Raw genomic sequence first — 14,115 nt, 5'->3', positions numbered from 1 at the left:
TCACAACAATGTTCGCGGTATATTTATAGTGAACCATTGCCCCAATCTAAAGTCCAGAGCTTTATGGAGCAGGCTTCGATCATTAATTTTTTTGGGCTTAATAAGTGAAATGATCTTGTCTCCATGACAAGAGGGTTCTTTAAAGGGAATCTGTTAGGATTTCTCACCTCAAAGAATTTTTATGTACATGTAGATCTTTCAAAGTCCAGTCCAGCAATACTTTTACATGACCAATCTGTTCCATACATTGCTGAAAAATCAGCAATTGAATTGATATACAAATGAGGGTGTAGATTTGAAGCTTCTGTAGCTCCAGCTCTATTTCCTGCCAAATGCCGCCTCTTCCGGCTTGACTGACAGCCTCTATGGTGTGGGACTTCAAGCAAAGGAGCTGTCAGTCAAGCAGGAAAATGCGGCACAGGGCTGAGAATAGAGCTCTTGGGAAGAGCTTCAACATGTTGAAAGCACTTTAGCCTCATCTGCATATCGAATCAAACACAGATAATGGAGGAATGAACTGTCTTGCTAAAGGTATTTCTGGACTTGTGTTTGAATAAATAGGTTCGAGTGTGAAATCCTGCTGACAGATGCCGTTTAAGTGCTCTTTGGCAAGAAGGAAGTCAGGTGCAATCACTGAGGAATAGCTTCCATTTAGCCATCCGAAAATAAAGATGTGTTTTAGTCACCTGTCCCAGCTCCAGCACTGGCCCTTGCTCCCTTTGTCTATGGCCATTTCCTTTTGCAATAGTCCATGCCAAGTTTTTCAGGTAACCTGATGAACTCCTCTGACATCAACACCCTAAACATTTTAAGGCTAGCACAGGCAGAGTCTAGGTGCTTGGACATTAAGTATCAACTTCGTCAGGAATTTGCTACTACTTCACTTGTGTCAGCTCAAGACAGTTGACTATCATCTCCTCTGTAACTCCTAACAATGCTACAACTAACTTTATTTTCAAGCACAGTCAAGCTTACTAGTTGCTGTCTACACCTACATCTCAGCAAGCAAGTTATCAACTTGTCAAAACTGTTATTTGTCCTGTCCACACCTGGCCTCTGCAAACAAAGTAGCATATCCCTTAGAGAGAATATGTCAGCATTTTTTTTGCTATTTAATCAGAGAGCAGCACAAAATAGGGGAAGAGAGCCTGCTTCCAGAGATGTGTCACTTTTTAGGCTGAGTGCTGTAGTTTCAATACAATCAGTGTTTTAACAGCAGTAGATTATCACTGAGTTTCTAGCCAGTCAATCAGCTAAACTGTGTAACTTAGCTCCCACCAATGATTGGCAGCTTGCTGACAATGTACAGTGTACACAGGAAGCTGCCAATCAGGGGTGTGGGTGGGTTATGCACAGCTCAACATTCTGACCACTGCTACATCTAGAGAAGAGAAAATGGGATTCTATCAAAACTGCTCCAAGCAGCCAGTAAGTGATACATCCCTGGAATCAGGCTTTCCGCCCCTACGTCATGCTGATCTCAGATTGCGTAGCAAAAACCTGCTGACAGATTCTAATTAAACTGGGTCTCCAGTTTGACTATACTTCAGTGCAATTCTATTAACCATTTCCTCATTACAAGTACCAGTTTGCATACATCAATGCTATTTACCTTTTTCCTCCTGGAATATACCAGGCTGCATTTACCTCTCTGATATCACTTCCTGTAATAAAACAATGCTCTGTTGGAAGATGCCAGAATGTATTCCTGTGATTAACGCCATATCCTGCTTTATTTGTCCTCACTGATCCATCGGTCATCCTTCAAGACACACTTCTCTGCATTTTCGCCTCTAGTCCTTGCTATTCACCCAGACCTAGGGGTTAGAGGATCCACCTCACCAGGTGAGACCATAACAGCATGACTGTCAGAGAATTGCAATAGTTTTATATAATAATTTTCTGAATGTTGCTCCCATCTCCACTCCACAGCAGAACTCTACAGCTTCATCAATGTGGCCTCAGGTCCTTCATCGCCTCTTTTCTTCTACTCTTTAGTTTAGTCTGACTGTTAGCTCTAAGGAGAGTCTTGGTGTTTCCTGACTTCTTTCCTTTAAGAATTATGGAGTCCTGACATCTTCTTCCATCCCTGTGGTCCTTGAAAACCTTCCTACCATTGGTTAACCCTGATGAAAGTTGAATGACCACAGCACTCTTTCGGGCTATAAAAACAATTGGTAAATATTGGCAGGCAAACGCCTACTCTTCATGACTGGATTTGCTTAATTCATCTTTCCTCCCCCATAAAAAAAATATCCATGTAAGCACAGAGGCTGCAAAATACATAAAAAGGTGAAGTAGATGAGTATGCTCTAAAGTAAAAATTAAAAACCCTCTTTTCCATCTCTGGATGGTTCAATTCTCCATTAAAATTTCCCCTATTTTCCCTTATTTCTGATACAAGGCTGAAATTCAAGATCAATATAATCACTCCCAGTGGCTATTTGTGGCTTCTCTGATTGTGGCAGACAATAACAATGTGATACAATGTTTTTTATGTACTCCCTGGTTGGTTACTATGGAATATTCATTATTATTTGGTAATATTGTATTAATATTTGAATGTTTCATATATATCTTCTCTTTATATATTGCATCTTATTTATTTGTGTTGTAATTGACGCACCCAGGGGATGGGGGATGACGACTCGGCGCCCGGGCCTTGTTGTTGGTTTTGGGGATGTCACGGTGGCCGGCTCCCGAGCCCGTACCCTGGGGTCACTCTTAAAAGCAAGGGAAAAAGGGGGAAAAGGTGTATGGGAAAGGGGAATGTTCGTGACGCCACCCGTGGTGTTTGGTGAGGATCACCAGCGCTGCAACAGTCCTCCGAGGCCGGTGTTCAGGCAACTTAGTTGGTGCTGCTACCCACAGGTGGAGCAGGGCCTCAGGGCAGTGTAGAGAGGGAGGCAGAGTAAAGCGTTGGCGGGTGCAGAGCCGCGGAGGAAAGAACAGACAGAGGCAGTAGTTGAAGTCATCCAAGTCTTTTACTCACGGTAGCGTTTTCTCAGCTCAGAGCTTCTCTCTGCTGTCACACGGCGAGCTGCGGCCGCCAGGGTGGGGTTCAGCACACTCTAGGTAGTTTAGGAGCACTTGTCAGGACCCCCGCGCTAGTGTGTTCCTCTCTTGTTGAACTTCTCCCGCCTTGTGTCCCCCACTGAGTCCCGTACGGGTACTGCGATGTCCCTTGTGGGTAACGTGTAGTCCCCGGACCGACTGGGTGCCCTTTTTGGTGACTTGTCGTGAGAACGTGGCGTAAGGCTGGGTCCCTCTGGATAAACTCAGATTAGGGCATATGACTCGCCCCCTGGGCCGTGGGGCACTCGGATCCGGGCAGTAGGGGAACGATGGGAGTAGTAGTGGCAACCCGGTTCCGTGGCTCAGGGTGGTCAGGCCAGTGGTAGTCCGTTATGTGCTGATGATTATGTCCGACTACGCCACCCGTGGATTTGCGGTCATTAGGAACCGCCACTGCAAGGCAGACCGCTGGGGCTGATGATGTATGCAGCTGGGATGGTGTGACTCCCCACGGGAAGAGTGCGGCTCCAGGGCAGTGTAGTGGATGGTGGGAGTGATGGTAGTGAGAGTCCCAGTGCTGATAGTGCTGGAGGAGCAAAGGAGCACACAGACAACAGGTTGCAGTCCAGGGTCTTTACTAAAGCAGGTAAACTGACCCATAAACAGTCCCGGCTAGGAGGGGACCTGGATGTCTGAGAGCAATGGGGAAATTGGCCCTGGTCAGGGTGAGGGTGTAGGCCTACCGTGCTTTCTGCGCTCCTTCTGACTATCTCCTCCTTATAGGATAACAGCCCACGCTTCCGAGCTCTCCGTGTATTCTCGCCTGTATGACCTGCGACGTGGGTTCCTTTCTGCTCCCAGCCTTCTACGGCTTTGCTGGCCCCTTCTGTTGTGGCAGGGCCTCCAGGCTTCTTAGGCCAAGGAATATACAGTCCCCTGCGGACTGGTTATTTGCTGGAGAATGTGGAATCCTCCCAGCCTCAGACACCAAAGTCTGGTAAATTAAGTCCGTTGTCAGCCAAGACAGGCTCTCTTCGCCTCTTGTCTCTGGCTTGTGGCTCTCCTCCTGCCACACTTCCTCTTAGGTGCAATACAACTGTCCCTCTCTGCTCTGGGACCTGAATCCTGAGACAGGTCGTCCAGCTCTTTCTAACCCAGCCCCCAGCACCAGCTTTTATAGGGGCAGCCTGCTCCCCCTACTGGCCTGAGACAGGAGGTACTGCATGCTAATGTTCCCCTGACTAGAGAACCTCCCCCTTGCTCTCAGACACAGCTTTATTACATTTTGTGGCATCCAGGCCAGGGTGACACATTCCCCCCTAGTGAAATTTAGTACTCCGGGACTAAACAATAAACAAAGACACTATGCATAACCATAAAACATTAATAGACAAACGACGCACAGATTGAGTTCTTAAGGTCACAGTGTGGCCTGTGACCGGGTGTCCATATCACCAATACAACGGGGAGCCTTAACCAGGTGGGGGTCTGTCCTACCCCAAGTCCTTCACAGTCTTAGTTCATTCCTGGGTTAGGCTCCGAGCGCAGTCCATACAAGGTCCCGGTTATAAAAATTCCATAACCTTTGAGTCCTTACGGTAGCTGCAAGAAACTGAAACACAGAATTACCAAACATGCATGTAACTTTGCAAACAATTCAACATTTGGCAACAGGGTTATTTACAATCTTAGTACACTCTATATTCTCCAGCGAGGGGGTATCTGCCCCTTTGTGCTCCTGGTTGACCTACGTAGCCCACTGTCTGGTGGTGGACCGACTTGGCTTTCCCCACTAGCGTTAGGGGTACAGCTACCAGCTGGGTGTACAGGTAGGGCAGGCAGCTGTCTGTGGGTCCTTTGGCTTACCGCAGGCATGGCAGGCTCACTGTCAGCAGAGGGTTGACTCTCCTGGGCTGCTGGTGCCGGCTCTTCTGCCTCTGGAACCGCTTGCTCCTCTTCACCTTCCGGCTCTGGTGTTGGTTGTTGCTGTGCCGGTTGCAGGAAATGCAGGACGGGTACCACTATGGCATCATTTATGCGAGTCCAGGACTGAGGGAACTCTCCGAGACGGTGCTGATCATTTCTTCCTTGTCCTTTGCGGGTTCAAGGTCACTCTGATCCTCTTCTGCACTACGGAGTTGCTCAGGGCACCTTTTGAGGTGGTCTCTGGAGACAACACTAGTGGTTTCTCCTCCGTCCTTGGTGATTACGCACACCTTTGGGTTGTCGTGGTCAGACTGCAGTACAGTGTAGGATTCCCTTTCCCACTGGTCGTCCAACTTATGTAGCCTTCTTTTTCGCTTTAGGACTTGCTCACCAGGTTCTAGGGGACCAGCAGGGGCGTGTTGATTGAAGAGTTTTTCTTGCCTCTCTCTCACCTGGGCCAGGCTCTTCTCCACACTCTCCTGTACCTTCTTGTACTGCAGTTGCCTTTCCGTATCCCAGTCCGCATCCGGGGAGGTGTCCTCAGGTATTAGGACTCCCATCTCCAGGTCTACGGGCAGCTTACCTGGTCTGGCTCGCATCAGGTAAGCCGGGGTGCAGTTTGTAGCATTCACCGGGATATTGTTGTATAGGTCTATCAGGTCCGGCAGTTTTTCTGGCCACAGGCTGCGTTCCTCCAGGGGCAACGTCTTCAGGAGATCAATGACTATATTGTTCATCTTCTCACACATCCCGTTGGTTTGGGGGTGGTAAGGCGTTGTACGAATCTTCTTACAGCCATAGAGGTTGCAGAACTCCTGGAAGATTTCAGCCTCGAACGCTGGACCCTGGTCTGTCAGGACCTGTTCCGGATACTCGTGTGGACGGCAGAAATATTGCTGGAAGGCTCTGGCCGCTGTTTGGGCTGTCAAGTCCTTTACCGGGACCACCACTAGAAAACGGGAATAGTGGTCCACGATTGTCAGGGCATAGATGTATCCAGACCGGCTTGGAGCCAATTTGACGTGGTCCAGAGCTACCAGCTCAAGAGGCTGCATGGTGACGATGGGCCTCAAGGGTGTCTTCTGGCTGGTGCGGTCCTTCCTCCTCAGGTGACAAGGGCCACAGTCTCTGCACCACTTTTCTACAGCTCCTCTCATGCCGACCCAAAAGAACCTTCCTCTTAGCAGGAACTCCAGTTTCTTCCAACCGAAGTGCCCCGCTCTGTCATGGTAAGCCCCCAGGACCATAGCTGCATCCCGCCTTGGAACCACGACTTGCCAGGTCAGCTCGTGCGTCCGGTGGTTGACAATCCTTCTGCACAGCTTGCCTTCGTAGAGGAACAGCTTGCTCTTCTCTTTCCATAGCTGCTTGGCTTCCTCTGGGGCATCTGGATCTAAGCGGGCGTCTTCCCGGGTCAGCAGATCTTTCACCAGGCGGATTGCAGGGTCACTATCTTGGGTCTCGGCCCAGCTGTGGTGAGGTAGGGGATTGATCATCACGGTTGTTAGATCCTCCTCCTTCACGCGGTGGGAGTATTGAGCGGCTCCATACCGGTGAAACGCGGGGAGTTCTACCTCCTCCAGCTCTTCTGGGTCTTCGTCACCTTCAGGTAAGTGAGGCATTCTTGATAGGGCGTCTGCGTTGGCATTGGTTTTGCCTGCCCGGTACTTGATCACGAAGTCATAGTTGGAGAGATGGGCCATCCACCGCTGTTCCAGGGCACCCAGTCTTGCATTGTCCAGGTGTGTCAACGGGTTGTTGTCCGTGTACACGGTGAACTTTGCGGAGGCCAGGTAATGCTTTGAAGCGTTCCGTCACGGCCCACACCACTGCCAAGAATTCTAGCTTGAAGGAGCTGTAATTCTCCGGATTCCTCTCGGTGGGCCTCAGCTTCCGGCTGGCGTACGCTATCACCCTTTCTCTGCCCTGTTGGTTCTGGGACAGTACGGCTCCCAGTCCTACATTACTGGCGTCTGTGTGGAGAATGAAAGGCTGTCCGTAATCAGGGTAGGCCAGGATCTCATCCCCATGTGAGGGCCATCTTTAGCTGGCGGAAGGACTCCTCTTCCTGTTTATCCCACTTGAAGGGCGGCTTTTGGCTCCTGGACTTAGACTGTCCGATCAGGAGGTCCTGCATAGGAGCTGCCATCTTAGTGAACCCGGGGATGAACCTTTGGTAGTAGCCTACCAACCCGAGAAACTGTCTCACCTCTTTGATGTTCGAGGGGCTTGGCCAGCTCTTGATTGCCGTGACCTTGTCAGGGTCGGGGGCCACTCCTTCTGCGCTTACCACGTGCCCTAGGTACTGGACCTTTGGTGACACTTCAATGGTTTCACCTTCAGGCCATAGCCTGCCAGGGCTTTGAACACCTCGGCCAGGTGCTTTAGATGGTCCTCGTAGGTCTTCGAATAGACGATCACGTCGTCCAGGTAAAGGAGGACTGTCTCGAAGTTTCGGTGCCCTAGACAGCATTCCATCAGCCTCTGGAAGGTCCCTGGTACGTTGCAGAGCCTGAAGGGCATACAGTTGAACTCACTCAGTCCCATCGGGGTGGTGAAGGCGGTCTTCTCCTTGTCAGCCTCTGCCACAGGAACCTGCCAGTACCCGCTAGTAAGGTCCAAAGTAGTAAAGAAGTTAGCTGATTTTAGTGCGGCTAAAGACACCTCTATTCTAGGCAGCGGATATGCGTCTTTGTGGGTGATACGGTTGATTTGTCTATAGTCCACGCACATTCTCATGGTGCCGTCTTTATTTTTTACCAGAACCAAGGGGGCTGCCCAGGGGCTACAGCTATCTCTAATGACCCCAGCTTCTTTCATTTCCCGCAGCATACCCTTGGCGTTCTGATAATGTGCAGGGGGTACAGGCCTGTGTCTCTCTTTAATTGGTGGGTGGCTCCCTGTGGGGATGTGATGTTCTATCCCCTTTACTCTGCCGAAGTCTAGCGGGTGCTTACTAAAAATTCTCTCGTACTCCTGGACCACCCGGTAGACTCCTTGTTTTTGGTGCAGGGGAGTGGAGTCAGCACCCACATGGAGTTTCTGGCACCAGTCCTCCTTTTGTTTCCGGGAGCCATTTCCCTCCGCCTGAGGAGATGGAGGCAAAGGCTCCACGGCCCTGATAGCTTTGTGTTCGACAACAAACAGTTTGGCAAGTGTAGCGTACCTGGGTAAGTGTACCTCTCTCTCCCCAATGTTGAGAATGCGAACGGGCACCCTCCCATGGCGGACATCAACCACCCCCCGGGCTGTCAAAATGGTGGGCCTGCTGTCTGAGTACACGGGTTCACCATGGCTTGGTAGTCTCTACCTCTCAACGCGATTGCAGTCCGACACCAGATCATCATTTCACTTTTGGGCGGCATGGAAATGGGGAATGGCTCACTCAGTCTTACGCTACCGATCTCACCACCAGACAGTTCTACCTGCTGCCGTCTCATCAGGGCTTTTATCTCTTTGTTGAGGACTCTCTGTTGGCTGGAACTAGCATTCACCGCCACCTGTTGTAGAATTACAATTACCTCTGAAAGACAATTTTCAATTACGTTAGTACCCACAGTTATTTTAGGGTGACTTTCACGACGGTCAATGTGCACAATAATTACTCCCGGTGCCGGCAGTTCAATTTTACCAATCTTAATGGTCATCTCCTTGAACCCCATCTGCGGCACGGGTAAGCCATTACTGGCGATGATGCTCAAGTTACTGTCTGGATACCGTGTGATATCAGCATCAGTCCAATACTGCTTAAAAAGTACATAAGGGATAGTGGTTACTTGCGACCCAGTATCCAGCAAGGCGCTCATGGGGATGCTGTCCAGCACCACGGGTAAAACCGGGCGCCCCCCAACGTACTTATTGCGCCATTTATAAGGGCCTGGTGATCTTATGCCTGGGGGTTGGCCCTCTGCCCCAGGTTGGAACCGTTTAAATTACAGTACCTGGAAATGTGTCCGGGCTGATTGCATCGACGGCAAATGGGCTGTCCATCCTCTGCGTAGCGGTCTGTGGGCCTCCCTCGGAACGACGGGATCCTCCTCTGTCGACGCCACGGGACATCCTGCGGACTTGAAGCCAGCTCGATGGGTCTTGACGGGTCCTCTTGCAACGCCTGGACGGTCCTGGTCAACGCCGCGACGCTCCTGGTCAGCTCCTGGACTTGGTGGTGCAGGTCTTTCGACGGGGCTTGGTTCAGGGCCTGTGCATCAGCCCCCACGGAGTCCATAGAGGAGGGCGCCGCCTCCTGGTGGTAGGTGAGAGCAGGGCGCCGGGGGTTTATAGCGCCACTTGTTGCGGGTTCACGGAGCACCCTTATGGCCCTGTCCTTGAATTGGGCAAAGGTCAGATCAGGGTTCTGAAAGAACATGAGGCGCAGCTGGGTCCTGTGGGCGCTAGACAGCAGACCTTCTATGAACTGTTCTGTTAGGAGCTTATCCGTATCCTGCACGCTGCCTGGGTCAGCTTGTTGGATGGCCCTCAGGGCTTCCTGCAAATTTAGGGCATAGTCTCTGATGCTGTCCTGTGCCCGCTGCTTACAGCCATAGAACCTCATTTTAATTTCAGCGGAGGTACGCGTGTCAAAGGTACCCCGCAGCCGGGCCAGAATACCCTTCACGGTCCTTTTCTCCTCAGTGGGCCATGATTTTACCTCCCTTTGGGCTGCGCCAGTTAACTGCCCTGTTAGTATGCTGACCTTCTGTTCCTCTGTCAGGGGGTAGACTTGGAACAAACTGTACAGCCTTTCCTTAAAGTCAGTTAGGGCATGGGGCTCCCCTGAGTATTTGGGCAGCCAGGCCGCTCCAGGGATGTAGGGCAGGGAAAAGGGCATCACCGCTGCTGCAGCTGTGTTGGTGGTAGTGGGCGCCTCTGTGTCCGACATCTTCCTCCCCCCTAGTTAAGCGTGGCCTACCTTCCGACGATCCTCTTCTGTAGGCCGCGGCTCCGCTGGTGCTGCTCTGGACGAGGACCTTGCGTCGCGTCCTGATGACGTCAGCGTCGCTCTCTCTCCCTTCCAGGACCTTGCACAGCGTCGGTGCGTGGGGCGGAGCTTCGGATCTCGCGCGGTTTGGACGTCCACGCCCCTCTTCTTCCCGCGCGGCGTCCTGAAGATGGCGTCCGATGGCGGGAAAGCGGCTGAAGATGGCGGGAACCGATGGAAGATGGCGGGAGACGGCTGGAAATGGCGGGAAACGGCTCCGGATGGCGGGAAACCTCTTTTCAGGTAAGTGCAAAGTCTTTCCTAGGCACGCAATACCCGTTTGTGGCGGGTTGGTTGCAATCCTGCCGACTACGCCAAAGCTGACTCGCCCCCTGGGCCGTGGGGCACTCGGATCCGGGCAGTAGGGGAACGATGGGAGTAGTAGTGGCAACCCGGTTACGTGGCTCAGGGTGGTCAGGCCAGTGGTAGTCCGTTATGTGCTGATGATTATGTCCGACTACGCCACCCGTGGATTTGCGGTCATTAGGAACCGCCGCTGCAAGGCAGACCGCTGGGGCTGATGATGTATGCAGCTGGGATGGTGTGACTCCCCACGGGAAGAGTGCGGCCCCAGGGCAGTGTAGTGGATGGTGGGAGTGATGGTAGTGAGAGTCCCAGTGCTGATAGTGCTGGAGGAGCAAAGGAGCACACAGACAACAGGTTGCCGTCCAGGGTCTTTACTAAAGCAGGTAAACTGACCCATAAACAGTCCCGGCTAGGAGGGGACCTGGATGTCTGAGAGCAATGGGGAAATTGGCCCTGGTCAGGGTGAGGGTGTAGGCCTACCGTGCTTTCTGCGCTCCTTCTGACTATCTCCTCCTTATAGGATAACAGCCCACGCTTCCGAGCTCTCCGTGTATTCTCGCCTGTATGACCTGCGACGTGGGTTCCTTTCTGCTCCCAGCCTTGTACGGCTTTGCTGGTCCCTTCTGTTGTGGCAGGGCCTCCAGGCTTCTTAGGCCAAGGAATATACAGTCCCCTGCGGACTGGTTATTTGCTGGAGAATCCTCCCAGCCTCAGACACCAAAGTCTGGTAAATTAAGTCTGTTATCTGCCAAGACAGGCTCTCTTCGCCTCTTGTCTCTGGCTTGTGGCTCTCCTCCTGCCACACTTCCTCTTAGGTGCAATACAACTGTCCCTCTCTGCTCTGGGACCTGAATCCTGAGACAGGTCGTCCAGCTCTCTCTAACCCTGCCCCCAGCACCAGCTTTTATAGGGGCAGCCTGCTCCCCCTACTGGACTGAGACAGGAGGTACTGCATGCTAATGTTCCCCTGACTAGAGAACCTCCCCCTTGCTCTCAGACACAGCTTTATTACATTTTGTGGCATCCAGGCCAGGGTGAAACACATACAGGTGGCGACTCCGCTCCGTCCATATCCCCCTGGGATCCACATAAGCCTCCGGACTTTTCCGACAGAGACGTGAAGTACAAAGTCAGATAATCGGGGACCGGTACCCCCTCTTGCGGCAGGGTCTCTCTGGCTGGGCCAGAATAAGGCATGCAGATGGCGACTCCGCTCCGTCCGCACCCCCCGAGATCCTTTTGCCTCCTTTTCCCCTCCTGGGCCTTCTTGGTTGGACTAAGACCGGGGACAGAGCCGGTTGTAACTCTGCCCCAATCCCCCGTCTCGAGGCCTGAGACCGGCAACCGTGGACCCTCAGCCGGCTGCAGCCTTGTGCTGACCTGCCGCACCAAGGACCCACGACCAAAGACCCGGTTCTTAAAATGGCCTCCAGTTATATATGATTCTATTAAGTGCTAAAGTAAAGTGCTTCCTCCACCCTCACTCACTACATGGTTCCCCCTAACTTTGGTTCCCCCCAACTCCTCCATTCAGGCCTGGGGCAGCACTATGGTGCTTTAGGCCCCCTTCAGAACTGAAGTGGTGTAGTGTTGAGTGTGTGGTTGGGGTCCTGTGAGGTACTCCATCCTTACCTGGGAGAGGAGATGCCACACCTCGTTCTGAGGTGCAGTACCCCTGTAGCGACTGAACCCTCAGGGGCGCCACATAATGTGCTATATCCGATCTTTCAATATTTTAGAAACTTCTTTGTATCCTTCACACCAATTTTCAGTAAAACCAAGTTTTTGTACAGTTGGCCACACTATGGCTACTTCCCAAATTTACTCTCAAAATGCTTGATTTCTACTATGATCCAAAAATCCTTTTTATAAAAATTGGAAATATTCATAAAGCATCATGCACCAATTACCAATACAGTGCACGTGTAGCTTTCCTTGGAAATGATGAGCACCAATATATTGATAAGAACATAACCTTAAGGAGATTGTGAGAATCCACTAGAAACAAAATTGTGTTGTGCTTTACCATATTACAGAGGCATTCTCTAAGGGACAATTCGGAGGTTTAAAGAGGCACGTATGATGGAATACAAATTGTGTGAATTGTGGTTCATAGGAGTTAATCTACTGATATATATTGGTATGAAAGCATAATGTAAAAATGAAAAATTCCCAGTACAAATATAAACATCACATATTTGGCATCCATAAATTCATAATATATGGACATATAGCATGGATAGATATGGGATAGATAGATACATAAATAGAAATGGGATAGATAATTATTAATTAGTATTACATATCCGTTTTTTTCTTTGCTTGTAACACCCAAATAAAATTAATTAATATTATACGCTACATATAAGTGCGGCAAAATCTTTCTAGAGAAAATAAGTTTTCCTATGCAAATCAGCAGTTCATTCTGCTATATCAATACACTGTTATAAATTTCAGAATGATTAGATTAAAAATCCAAATTTTGTCTGTTCCTGGTAGATAAAAATTGGTCCTGAAGTGGTTAAAATAGTTATTTTCCAAATCATTACCAGATATTAACAAAAAGAAATCTAAAAATGAAAAAGGAACTAATTTTTAAGTGGATTCATAAGTTGTTTTTGTTTCTTTTGGCCCCTGAAGGACATATTGGAGAATTTTGCCTGTTGGGTTTGGTCAGGGTGACATCAGAAAGCAGTCGTTTCATTAGAAGGAAGTCTGCAATTTTCTAACAGAATATTTTGCCAGTCTGAGTAGGTTGTTACACAGAAATAAATATTATCACAAACCACAGACTAGACCATTCCAGACACATATTTCTATGAAATTATTTTCTAATTTCCAATAATGAACCACTACGAAAAAAACAACTATGTTGACTGTTTGGGTGGGCACTGTGCCAGTGAAAATGTATGTGTGATCCAGCTTGATCTAGACATGATGACGATATTACCCTGACCACGTCTGGCATCTGCTGAAGGTTCTGGTACTGATGGCATGAGTCGGATTTTTGTTATCATGACAGTGAGTCTGACCAAGCTTAATTTTGCCGGAAGTTCCATAAAATGTGTCAAGATGAAATTCTTAGACAATGTGTTATTATCACCTAACCTGATATTATACGTTTGTCATGAAATGTGTAACTTTACAAGAAACAACCTAAGGCTCTATTCACAATTGCATTTTTGTATTTCCATTTCTCGGCTGCAATTGGCACAAGATGTAATTGGCACAAGAAGGACCCCACTGACTCTTGAAGCAGACGACGCTTCAGGAAAATGGCGGTTGTGTTTTTCCTGAAAACACCACCCCAGCGTTTTATTTTTTCAGCACTGGAGTGGTGCTTCTAATCTAAGGCCAATGCCCGCAGTCTTATACTTACCCACCACCATCTTTATCAGCACCGCTCCGGTCCAGCAGCGCCATCTTGATCATCTTGTGACTGCAACTTCTGACTGGTCGGAAGTCAGAAGTAACGGTCAGAAGCTCTCAATGCAAGTCTATGAGAGCCAGAACGAGGCCAGAATGAAGCTCTCATAGACTTGTATTGAAAAGGGACCACCAGCTCACTACAGCAAACACTGGAGAGACCTGGATGGTCACAAACTGCTGGAGACAACAGGATAGAAGGTGAAGATGATGGCAGGTAAATATGAGAGTAGAGACAGGGACCTTAGATTAGTGGCACCCCTTCAGCGGTGCAATAATAGAAAAATACTTGAAGAGTCTTCTATGGCGTCTTTTCTGACATTTTACGGTGGCCATACCGCTGGCTTTTTTTTGTTCTTCATGGCTTTCAAGCCTGAAGTGGTTAATAGAAGTGAAACGTATGAATGGCAAGTTGTTTTGACAGTGCTGTGCATTATGTTTATTCACTCTAGCATTTTTTAGCA

General features: G+C 49.7%; 1 protein-coding gene across 1 annotated transcript in view; it reads left to right on the top strand.

Moving 5' to 3' along the window:
* Positions 1–14,115, top strand: part of MYOZ2 (myozenin 2) — a 143,856-nt gene that overhangs the window by 45,018 nt on the left and 84,723 nt on the right. The window lies entirely within an intron of this gene.

The sequence above is a fragment of the Phyllobates terribilis genome, unplaced genomic scaffold (genome assembly GCF_046119375.1).
Source record: "Phyllobates terribilis strain yellow unplaced genomic scaffold, ASM4611937v1 Scaffold_1__5_contigs__length_1240528914, whole genome shotgun sequence".
NCBI classification, from domain to species: Eukaryota; Metazoa; Chordata; class Amphibia; order Anura; family Dendrobatidae; genus Phyllobates; species Phyllobates terribilis.
Note: the sequence above shows the minus strand (reverse complement) of the source record. Positions and strands in the feature narration are given on the sequence as shown.